Here is a 13,081-nt window from a genome sequence, read left to right as displayed (position 1 = left end):
GTTCAGAAGACATTTTTCCTGAAATCTTTAAATTAATATACTGAACAGGTGCATGTACTTACAAATCCCATAGCTCTGGTAAGTTTTGGAATATTCCTTCAGGCAGCGCTTCTATTTTATTGTGGCTAAGGTACCTGTAACAAATGAAACAAGAATTTAAGCTTATGAAAAATGTTAAGGTGATGATTAAAAACAATAAGTTCACATTTATTAGAACCACCAACATGTTAGGCAAAATACATATTATGTTTTCATGTTCTTCACCCTGTATATAAGTTTTTTTTCTCTTTTACAAGAGACAGAGTCAGCTTGCAACGGGAGGGTTGTTCAATACTGTGGACTAGATTCCATCCAAAAAAGATATAGTGCGAATCGAGTAGGGATAGGCAAGACCGATAGATCATGTAGACAGAGGGACAGAACTGACATGAATTAAACTGAAACTTTATTTAAACTCCGAATTCCATAAATTGACACTAATTGGCTTTTATTAAAGTCGAGAAAAATTAATGCTAAGTAAATATATAATACAGAGTAGTTATTTACTCTAATAAATATCTCGATAGTCAACTCAATTGGACAAACTATTATAAAGAATTGCGTAAAAGAGTAAGAATCGAAAGATCATCTATCTATAATTAATTAGGCAAGCATTTTATAATTAAGGTACCCACAAAAGTGATGGGGTTGTGAACAGGCCAATTATCGTGACTTTTATTCTCTTAGGGATATTAGCTGACAAGTACCTGTTTAATATGTCGTCGGCCTACCTGCGAACGTTTATGCATACCGTTAACTTTAGTTGATATTGCCCTTGTTTGCTATCAAGTTAATTATGTCGTTGTTATTTTGTAGTACCATTCTGTAATTTAATAAAATTCAGACGGACAGACAGACAAACGGTACGGGTTGACAAGAACAATAATAACCAGTAAATGTAGCGTTTCAATGAACGAGAAAAAAAACCACTCAGTTAATCATTTTTAATAATAGTGATTCAAACAAGATTGGTACATTTCAAGACAGTACGTTTTATTGTGTCGTACTTGTTTACATGTGTAATTATGACAGCGAGAATGTTATGGCCCGAGAGGCGTAGAATTCGTTTTTGAGCGGTTTCTAATTTTCAAATTTCTCAAAACTATAGTCGCAACTACAGTGATAATGACGATAATTCCCCGTCTCATTACTTTTCTAATAACGCCTTATACCAGGTTTAGATTTGAAAGGTTTTTCCTTGGTTCAGGGGTTGCTTGGAGTAGCAGTTGTGAAAGAGTATCTAAACATGCATCGGTGGGGCTACAAATACTCTTGTCCGATCCAGCACGTGCTGTTTTGCAGTCAGCTTGTAGTGCTGGGGAGATAATTGAGGTTCTTCTGTCACACAATCTCCGGAAGTCGCACAGTCTTACTGAACACAAGGCAGTGCTCCCTCATTAACGTCAACTTGGGTCATTGTTTGTTTTAATTAGTAGTTTGTGGGATAAGCAAACAACAAGTCACGGTTATATTATTCTGAAAGGAACAGTTACATTAAGGACCCATTAGATCCACAGCTACTTCTTCCCACGGTTGGCTGGGTAGCGATGTTGGTTTCACTGGTGGGTGCGGGACGTTCTTAGTAACCAGCTGGCATCCGTAACACTCTGAAAATCTTCTTTTTGCATCACGATCCATTCCAGGCCACCAGGCTTTCGTTCTAAGTCTCTCCTATGTCTTCACGACTTCTTGGTGCCCCTTGTCAGCCAAACTGACAACTCTCTTGCGAAGAGCTTGGGGTACAACAATTCTCGTTCCCAGTAGAATTACCTGACCGATAAAGGTCAAATCATTGCGCACTGGCAAGTATGACTTAGGAGCAATGTCTCATTTTTCTTCGATGAGGCAATTTATGATTTATTGCAACACTGGATCTTGTGCTGAAATACGTTCAATCTCTTTGATTATCAACGCAGCGGAGACAGCATACAGAGCTACCATACGTATGTATCCATCGTCCTCCGGGGACTGATCTGAGGCAGGTATATTTGTCCGTCGGGAAAGGGCATCTGCAATACCGTATAATTCTGGTTATAAGCCCTGGGGTTATACAAGTTCGTAAGGGGTTTTGGGTGGGCTTATAAACGGAGGAGCCGCGGGAAAAAAAAAAAAAAAAAAAAAAAAAAAAAAAAAAAAAAAAAAAAAAAAAAAAACAAAAAACCACCAGGGGGGGGGGGGGGGGGTTATAAGCGGGAGGGCTTATTACCGGAATTTTACGGCATTCTTTCTCGATGACACCTAACAGACAGATAGTTTTACGGTTGTATACGCAGACCTCAGCGCTCTTTCCGGGCTGAAGGTTTGGACTTCCTTGAATAGATTACTTTGAGTGCTTCATGGTCTGTTACGAGGTCAAACTGTGGCAGCCCATACAAGTAGAAGTGGAAGCGTTCACATGCCCAAACTAGGGCTAGTGCTTCTTTCTCGGTTTGACTATAACGGCCCTCCACTTGGCTCAAACTACGACTGGCGTAACAGACAGCACGACTGTCTCCATTCTTCTATTGGACCAGCACTGCTCCAAGCCCCACCGGACTGGCATCTTCAAAAACACGAGTAGGTAAAAGTTAAAGCCTGCTGTCGAGCCAAGTGGTTCATCAGGCCGGCGCTTATCCCGGTTTCTGTAGCATTAAGCGGCTAGGAGTATTTCTACTCCCCCCTGGATGGGATGCTAGTCCATCGCAGGGTTACCCCCCAGCAGTAAATTCGCCGGTACCCATTTATACACCTGGGTGGAGAGAGGCACTATGAGAGTAAAGTGTCTTGCCTAAGAACACAACGCAGTGCTCCGGCCAGGTCTCAAACCCGAACTGCTCGATCCGGAGTCCGGCGCACTAACCATTAGGCCACCGCGCCTCCCTAAAAACACGAGTAGGTGCGTCCTTATCAAAGTACGCTAAGACTGGTGCACTTGCAACTTGACTCTTCAATTTCTGAAATGAGTTCTCTTGCTCCTCGCCCCACATAAACAGTGTTCCTTTTCTTGCAAGTCTTCTCAGGGGATCAGCAGTTGTTGTAAAATCGGGTATAAACCTGACACTGAATCCAACGAGACCCAACAAGCTACGAACCTCTGAGGGTGTCTGCGGTTGACTTGAAAAGTGCTTTTAACAGTGTTACTGTTCCTTGTGGCAAGAGTTCCTGCTGGATTTCAAGATCTGTGGCAGTCGAATATCCTAACAAACAACGACCTGTTTTGACAACAACGAAATCTGCCACAATCTTCGTTTTACCAACACAGTCTTCTGACTGAAACTGACCTTCGATTTCAAGCGCACGACTCACATAAGCATACAACTTTCTTGTGCAGAGTTACGCCTGAATGTTAAGTAACTGATGTTTTAACTCCTTAACAGTGTCCATGCTTATACGATTGCTCCCAGGTCCAGAGTCAACCAACACATCCCTGTTTACTGCCCCAATGCTTACACAAATCACTGGCTCAGCAGAAGCGGCCAAATTGCATGTCTGCTCTTCTACGGTAAAGACAAATGAATCATTCTCACCTTAGCGTTCCAACGATCCCTCTACAAGATTGGCCTGACCTGCTTTTCCTGGACTCTGATGTCTTCCTCCCCGTCGTTAAGTGGTATTTGCTTTTTCCAAACTTTGGGATCCTTCCCTCCTTGCAACAGCTAGCATAGTGTCCGCACTTTCCAGAATTACTACACTTCCGTCCACGAGCTGGACAACTGCCGTCTTTAGCCACTTTCTTTTCCACAGTTGAAACAAACCCTTTTACCTCTCGATCCACGCCCAGACCTTTCTTCGACAGCATCAGTCCCTGCTCCAACACTTGCTCCAGGTTCTTGTCGGTCTTGACTTGGCGTAACGATTTGACTCACTTGCTCACGCGAAGCTTCCCACTTTCGGACCTTATCCATCGCAGCCTCTAGCGTAATATTATTCACCTCGAGTTATTTCTTCTTCAGTTCAACATCGGGGAGCTTTTCGATCTGATGATCTCACACATTTTCCACCAAAGCTGCGCCAAAATTGCAGTGACGAGCTTGTTTCCGTAAACGAACCATAAATTTAACAGCGGTCTTCCCCTTGGTCAACGCAAGTTGTCGAAAAACCACAGGTCGCCCAGACGTTGTATTCGATTTAGGTGATTATAAGACAATGTATGAGAATACTTTGAAAATTGCTCTAAATAGAACTTGAATTGAAGATTTGAATAAAAATGTATTACATTATGTTTATCATGCGTTATTTTGACATTTCTGTGCTTCTGGGGTGGGTTTAAAGCCGTTTAGACAAGTTTTTCTTTCCGACGTTGCTTCCCCTAAAGAGAAACGAAAGGCAGGTGACCTAAATCGCCAACGGTTCGCACTCGAAGCTCCTTAAATACCACAAAAAGTGTCGAATCTCACCAAAATTGCTTCAATACAGCCGTCGATAATTCTTCTTTCGATTTCCTTCGCTTAAGGTTCCAAAGTTTATTTTAACCGCCCGAGAAACGCTCGTGTTCGAGCGCTGGGTTTCCACTTTTGCTTTGTCTGAATGCGTGAAAAGTTATCTTGGGCACAAGATTCAAAATTTTAGCTAAGCGACCGCGCCATGGCGACAACGTCGGAAAGAAAAACTCGTCTAAACGGCTTTAAACCCACTCCAGAGGCACAGAAATGTCAAAATAACGCATGATAAACATAAGGTAAGAAATTTTTATTCAAATCTTTCATACAAGTACTATTTCGAGCAATTTTCAAAGTATTCTCATACATTGTCTTATAATCACCTAAATCGAATACAACGTCTGGGCGGCTGTGGAAAAAACATGGACTTCGTCCACGGCGCGAAAATGAGCATCAAGCTTACGAAGACACACTACATACTCGTTACCCTCCTCGGCATTGATCGGTCCTGAATCCGGAAGGACTTCGAAAATATCTTGGACTTCCATGCCCGCTAAATGAAGTAGATGAGCTTTCTTTCGAGAGGCGTTCGTAATTCCTTTGCCATCGATGTAATATTGGTAAAATCGCTTCCACTGTCGCCACCGTTTGGCGACCTGAAAGGAAGAACCGGTTAAATCTTAGGGCGGCAACACTCGTTCCGCTGAGTGCGACATCCTCGTCGCCAATTTGTAGTGTTCAAAGGCCACAAAGGCAAGTCACAAGGGCTAACACCTGTTTTTAAAGCAGAATGCACGACCGTACACACAGTACTCACTACACACTCTTCGCATCCCGGATGTACTCTTATGAGTAACCGCTGGGCTACTGACATGTAATACACTACAGCCTCCCACTGCCATCCACTGCAAATGACCCCTTTTTCGCCAAATTTAGGGTATCCTTTTGACAGTCTTTTATCATCCATGCAAATATGGAGAGATTATGCAGCGTAGACTTGTTCGTAACTCCTAACTTAAAGTCACGAGAATAGCCAAAGTTGCCAACGTTATAATCAGAAGCAGTACTTTTAAATTTAGTTTTTCAGGCGATTAAACCTAATTTATTTGATATGAGCTAGTTTTAAATATTCTCATTATAACAATTTTTACCATTTTGTAATTCAAAAAAATTCAGCCAGCCAGAGAAACAGACAAGACGGGTTAACAAGAACAACATAAAATACCAGTAAACAAAGCATAAACCTTCAGTTAATCAGTTTAGTTTATGGAACGAGGTTTGGTACGTTCAAGTCAAAAAGTCAGTCGGTTTTATATTCGGCATAAACGTTAGAGTTCAAGCTTAATATTCAGTTATAGTCTGCCCTTTTAGTTTTGCAAAAAGTTGTATTTTAATATTTTGATCATTATCCAGTTTGTAGCAGTTCTTAACCAGGACCGGCGGACTAGTGACTTGAAGTGTGTGTGTGTGTGTGTGTGTGTGGTGGGGGGGGGGGGGGGGGCTTAAGGCATTTGTTTGGTACCATTATTGTAGGAGCAACTGTAAAAGGTTTGCAGTCCTGATCCATCAAAGTATATAAGAGATGGATAGTGCTGGAAACCGTTGATAGCCTCCTAAATTAAATACTTGTCAGATGCATGTACTTACAACCAAACTGGACTTGATAGGTTCTCAAATATTCCTTCAGGCAGCACTTCTATTTTATTGTGCCTAAGGTCCCTGCAAAAAAACAAAATCACATATTGTACGATTACAGTAAGACAGATCGACCCTTATATGCCACACCTTTAAGATGATTAAAAGTATCGACCCCTCGAACGAAGCTACCCACCAGAAGTAATGAAAGGAAAACACTGCTAAATGTGACAGTAACAATGGTTGTTACTTTCACAATTTTACGGTCGTTTGTCCTTAAATTAATCCGTATTTTATCACAGTAATCGAGCGTAAGCTGGATAAGCAAATTATATACAGTGATATATTGTCCTATTTGCATCAAGCCACCAATTGCAATCCTTTTTCCCAAATAATGTGGCCCACGACAGTTAAAACTTAAATTATTTGATATGAGCCACTTTTAAGGAGTTTTCTGAAATTCAGCAACATTTTGACTGACAGACAGACAGACAGACAGACAGACAGACAGACAGACAGACAGATAGACAGACAGAAAAGCTAGACAGACAGACAGACAGACAGACAGACAGACAGGCAGGCAGACAGGCAGGCAGGCAAACAGGCATGCAGCAGGCAGGGAGTTGGACAGAAAAACAGGCAAGCAGACATACAGAGTGATATACCTCCAGTCTGACAAAGGCATCCCCTTTTCGTAATAACCTCCTGTATAGTAATCCCCACCCACATCCCCAAGAGTAAGTGCTGTTATTTTCGCTGGGAGGCCTGTGTACCCAGTCCCTCTTGCGTCAGAAACAAGAGTGATGAAAGGACTCCTTAGGCTATCTTTGAACTTCTTTGTATTGTTTAGGGTTAAAGTGAATCGTGCTGTTAAGTCTGTTGTATATTAACTGCATCGAAGCTCAAATATGGTTCGAACTGTCAAAAATCTGATGTTCATGAAAATTTCCTTGTATAGTTACTGATTGCGTGTTTTGGCAAAATACCGTCAAAGTGAAGTTGGGATCATCACATTACTCGACCTGTTTGCTGTACCTGTAAAATTTCTACCGTTATAAGCGTTGATCATATTAGACTGTGCACTGACCTTTGCGATGCAAAGTTTGCGGATACTGATGAACTGCTGATCCGTTAAATTTGGTACCAGTTCGAGGTGAATTGCTCGGGTTAAAGATCCTTGTTTGCGCACGACTCTTAAAGAATACTGAATCCTTATACTGTAGTCGCAGATATTGTGCCAATAGTATCACCGAAGGCATGTGAACAAAAAAAGGAATGGTTCTTTGGCTGTAGCTAGACTGCAGGAAATTCTTACTTTATTAATTAGGTATTCCTTGAACTTGCAACACTGTTTTACCAGTTTCCCTATTTCTAGCACTGAATCCCATGGTAGGTATTGCTCGCAAACCTCTCTGCAAGTCGATTTGTGTCGATTTCGATTTGTGGTATAGATCGTCTTACCCAGCTGTGGAACTTGCCATTTCTAAGACGCAAAGGCCCCACAGCCCCCTTACTCAGGCTGTAAGGCTTGCCACTCCAAGAGGGTCAATTACTTATGCCTAACTAGTCAGAATTTCTCTCTAACTAGTTTCCACAGAACCTTTAGTAAAGATCACGACCATGGTATCTTTCTGCTTGCTCCAAGAAAGTCTCGGTAACTTTGCTTCTTTGGCTTTCATGCACAAATTTTTCTTGTCATATATTTTCCCTTCGTCTCTCAATTCAGCGTTAGCCACCACCACATAATAGTGGCATGTATGTAGTTTAAACTCCGCTTCTCAATATACTAAGACTGTAACCTTTTCAAATTATAAATTGTGCCCCTGGGCAGTGGTAATTCGTCCACTAACGATCCTCAAAATCTTCGTGATATTTGGCTTTCAAGTTTTCTAGCTGTTGCTTTAGAGTTCCACCAAGAAGAAACAGTGGCTGTGTTGAACCGAACAACGGACTAGTTAATAACAAAGCCTAAACCTGTGTGTACCTGCAAGACTGACTGCTAAAAATCGCCACAAAGCGCAACAGCCAGCTTTAAAACGGTTGAACCAGCACAATCCAGTGTATGATTTTAGAGTGCAGTTCCAGTCTCCAATCTACAATCGTTTAAGGACGAACTAGTCTAATATTCCTTAGCTGATATGTCGAAGATGGTTCGTATATTTGTGCTTTCTACTTGTTTTTCTTCTGCTGCTTCGTAGGGGGTCTTACAGGGGCGGTCTCTGGCACGGTTCACGGGCAGAAAAAATAAAAATAAATAACGGATCACGGATATTAAAATTTCATTTTTCCGAATGACGAAAATAAGCAAGTAACGTACTACTTTTCTATCTCGCTGTTACCCAAAGAAATTCACATTTACGTTTCACGGCAAATCAAATCTGCTAATCACGCATCCCAAAAGTATCCCCGAACCACCCTCGTGTAAAGAAGGTCAAAACTTCCTTTCTTTCTAAGGCTAATCATTAACTCTCTCCACGGTTCCTTCCTCCAGTCGGTCTTGGATTTCATTAATTAGTAATTTGTCGGCAATGTGCTGTTCTGCTATTGGCTTGCTATGCCTATATCCATTCATCTTTTTCTTCAGTTTTCTTTCTCATGACATCATTTTTGGCCAATCTCTGAGGAAGCAACAGATTACGATATTCACCTAGACTACATTGAAATTCTAGAAAGAAACCTGAATAGACTAGAACGCCTTTTTCTGGTCGTTTTGCATTCCATGCCATGCATCCACGACCGAAACTCCGTAAACGAACATTTGCAAAATGGAAGCATGTTTAATATATAGATTTAGGCAAGCCTAAAAGCGGAGCTCCCCAGTTAATTATTTTGCACTTTATTGAAACCTGAATTCAAGCCATTGTACAATTTTAAGGCTAAGAATATAATATTCGTTTTATTTTTTTTTTTTATAAATTTTAATATTGTTACTTACTTTTTTTTACCGTGTCCCGGGGGGGGGGGGGGGGGGGGAAGAGGTACTCCCTAAAATTTACTCAAGGGGTGTGCCACTGAGTCGCTGAGACTCTGGACCTGTTCCAGAGAAAAACGGCTCAATTTGCGACCCTGTTCCGGACAAACAGTGCAAAATAGGTACCCTGTTCCAGACAATATCCACAATGAAAAATATATGAAGATAGATATAAAAACACTAGCGTACATCACAAAGCGCTCACTTGACTTTGTCTGTGGCTTGGAGAAAAACCAATGAGAGGAGCGGATTTTCATAGCTAAACTTGATAGTGTTCCACAGTCAAAAGAGTGATTTGTATACCCTGTTTCAGAGTCAGAGAGGCAAAAGGCATACCCTGTTGAGCAGCACATACCCGTATAGCCCTTATATGGGAGTACCGTATACAGCAACACCAAATAAGCCGAGAACAAACAAAATCAATCAAAACGTTTTAATTCCACCGACAGCATTATGATCCAGAAGTCTGGATGGGAAATTATGCTGCAAAACGGGTAATTATGTAACCTTCGTAGATAAGGAGGGGGTAGTAGGGCTGCATGTTGGGGTAGATAGGCATATCACGTGGTAAATTAGCAAAGCACTTAACATTTAGAGTATATAGGAAATAATATACATCTACATTAAGAATATGGTTAATTTTCTTTTTTTCATTCATTCATTTGTTTTTATTTTCACTATTTGCCTATATTTTAATTTTGAATGGAAATGGCAGAGGTCATACATGTAGCAAAGGGTTTACAGCATATTGCCATAAGCTAATGCCAAGCAAACCGGAGTGAAAGCTAACCACAAGCAAACTAGAGTGAAAGCTAATCCCAAGCACACCGGATGAATAAAGCTAACTGCGAGCAAACAGGGGTGAACCTAACTACAAGCAAACCGGAGTGAAACTAACTGGAAGCAAAGAAGGGACATTCTGTAACCCCATCCCACCCCCCTCCCCCCCCCCAAAAAAAAAGGATGATAGCACCTTTTTTACTTTTACATGTCTTTTTGAGTCCCCTTCCTCTTAAGGGGTTTCACTTCACTTACAGAAATAAAAAAACAAAAATTCTGGGAAGATAGAATATTGTTTGTGTGTCTCAAACTCAGTTTTGTTCTTTGATTACGCAGAAAAAATAGAATCATGTTTGCTTGTGTATAAAACTATGCAAGAAAAAAAGCATCAATACTTTGACTGCTCTTTTAAAAATTTGTATGCTTTATTGTACACATTTTTGTGGAGTCATGTTGCCCATTCGTCATGAAGTTCACAAAGTAAGCAAATGAGTCACAATTTGGTTGCTTCATGGTACCTAATGGATACTGCAAATTTAATCTGGCTTTAGAATATTTCACTAATTTTAACATTATAGCTGTTCTTATAAATTGTACGCAGCATACAACACATAAGAATGAAATTGGTATTGCATATTGCTTGCAATCACGATTTTAACGTCTATACTTAAGAATTACAGTACCACCAGTTTCAGCATTACCAATCCAAATTCAAATTATTACATTGCTTTTTAACTCCACTACCTCCCCCAAGGTCAACCAAAGATCTTATGATATACAGTAATTAGACAACTACATGTAAGTCCTGTGTAGTCGAGGGCTCAAAATATTTGGACACTTACAGGTCATGTTAACCGGCCAAAGAGATTTTAGCTTGGTCACATGTGGTTTCTTACCAGCCAAAACATTGAAAATAGCAATTTTAAACTCCCATTCATTTCTGCTGTTACTGTTTTGGCTGCATAAATTATTCTTAAAAAGATCACTTCATAATGCCCTTGTTACATCTAAAAAGATGTGAAAGAGACAGGTCAATCAAGAAGTTGTTTTCTGAAGTACACTGTAAATACGTTAACATTTAAAATATAAACTTTGCTCATTTGCAGCTTTTCTTGATTTCAATTTACATGTAATTTACTAGTCTCTTGAAAATGGCATCATGAAGACACCCAAACATCAAGCTGGATAATCTTAATCCTTCCTGTTTTCTTTTGATGTCCTTGTCCACATTCTGTTTTTGTGTCTGTGGCTCTGCAAATTCTGAAATTCATGTTAACCCTGAAAAAAGTCAAATGCCACAGATTAAATTAAAATTGATTAATTGGTATGAAAATCAATAATTTATAAAACAAAACACTTAACGCAAGCTTGTATAAAGTGAAGCAAAACTACTGGATGCGAAAGGATACCTTATATATTTAACAGAGATGTATCAGCACAGACTATTTTTTTTTACTGATAACTGCGAAGTCAACTACAGAAAAAAAACCCGGTAACTCGAACTCGGATAACTCGAACAACCTTGCTAACTCAAACTCACTTCCATTTCCCTTGGATTTGACCCCACTTTTCAGTCATTTTTACTCGGTTAAATTCGAACTCGGATAACTCGAAAACCCCGCTAACTCGAACTAAATTTTGTTTCCCTTGAACAAAATTTGGGTCAAACTTTGTACCCTGATAACTCGAATTCCAGGACTTGCAACTCGCAACGGTTGCCCATTGATTATAGCAATGAACAGATCATGTATTTGACAGTCATTTTCCACTCTTAACAAAAGAATGTGTGGTCGCTTTAGAGTTTCTGGCAAGATAAGTTCAATTTGCACAGTACTGTATACTGAAGTGCTTAAAAATCAGTAAACTATCAATTATTAACTTGGCAAATAAAATATTCAATCAACCCCGCTAACTCGAAAAACCCCGCTAACTCGAACTCATTTTCGTTTCCCTTCAGAGTTCGAGTTAGCAGGGTTCTACTGTAAATATTTCAGGACCTGAACAATCGATGAAAATCGATGATCGGAAAATCAATCGATCAATCGATGACAATCGATTAATTACTGTTGATTGGCATCGATTGGCATCGGCCAATCGATGATCAATCGATAATCACACTTTGGTGGTCGCGAACTTCATCGATTGCCATCGATTGGCATTAAACACACAATCAATCCGAAGCATGAAGTAAATACTTACATATGTTGTTTTGTAAAAAAAAATAATAAAGCTCCTTTCCATTGAGATGAAGTTTACATCATAAGCTTTAATGTTTCTGTTTTTCATTCGAGTTTCCTACTGTTTGCTAGCGCTAGAATTCCAAAGACACTTCGTTATTCGTGACCGAGTCAAAAATGGCGGACGTGACAGGCGAAACTCATCCCCAGACTCCCACTGTTGTCTCGTTTTCGATCCGACGTACGGACGACGTATTTTTGAGTTGTCTCTGCTACTGTTTGATTTGAAATATTTCGGACGAGCGAGAAAATGTTTATGGACTACAAGACAGAGTTTTAGAAAAATTACATTGTACTTAGACAGCGAGGAATTCTGTAAGTTGCGATTTCTATTTACTTTGCCAGGAGTTGGTTCGAAAGCAAACCAGACCGAAAAGCGTACGCTTCGTTGATGGAGGCGTATAAGACTTAAGCTCAAAACGTTTGTTTTAAATAATTATTGCCTTATTACTGTTAAGTTAGTAAGTTTCTCGTTGTATTGACATTTTTTGGAAAGGTTATCATTGTTGTTGCTAATAAAATATAACATACAAGAGAGACCGTGTGTTTTAAAGTAAACATATTTATCAAATACTAGTCAAATAAAAAACGATGGCAGTTAAATGATCGATTGAATTGGTAATCGATGATATTGATAATCGATGAAAATCGATGTTAGTTAATTGATCGATTGTCATCGATTATCGATGAAATTGATAATCGATGACAATCGATAATCACAAAAACTTTAGCGATAGATTGTTCATCGATTATCAATATCAATCGATTAATTGATATCGATTGTCATCGATTGTTATCGATTGCCATCGATTATCGATTCCATCGATTGTTCAGGTCCTGATATTTTAATAAACTCAAAGCATCACTGCAAACCCTTACACCCCCTCTTTAAAAGGTTTGACCTTTAAATACTCCCCCTCCCCTCTACCCCTATATATACATGTACATGCATAGGAAAAACATTGCCACATCTTAAAAGCTTTTCTCTTAACAGTAATACTAAGATTTTTAAAGATACACATTTAATTAATAATAAGTTTGCATGCACAGCTGCATACAGT

General features: G+C 39.8%; 1 long non-coding RNA gene across 1 annotated transcript; it reads right to left on the bottom strand.

Moving 5' to 3' along the window:
* Nucleotides 1–9,422: 9,422 nt before the first annotated feature.
* Nucleotides 9,423–12,407, bottom strand: LOC144640175 (uncharacterized). Its single transcript, XR_013568300.1, has 2 exons — nucleotides 11,983–12,407; nucleotides 9,423–11,061 (listed from the first exon to the last, which is right to left on the bottom strand). It is a non-coding gene; the product is annotated as an uncharacterized LOC144640175 (long non-coding RNA).
* Between the last annotated feature and the right edge of the window lie 674 nt (nucleotides 12,408–13,081).

Source organism: Oculina patagonica, unplaced genomic scaffold (assembly GCF_052425735.1).
Source record: "Oculina patagonica isolate OP01 unplaced genomic scaffold, crgOcupat unplaced2, whole genome shotgun sequence".
Taxonomy (NCBI): Eukaryota; Metazoa; Cnidaria; class Anthozoa; order Scleractinia; family Oculinidae; genus Oculina; species Oculina patagonica.
This window is presented reverse-complemented; position numbering and strand designations above follow the sequence as displayed.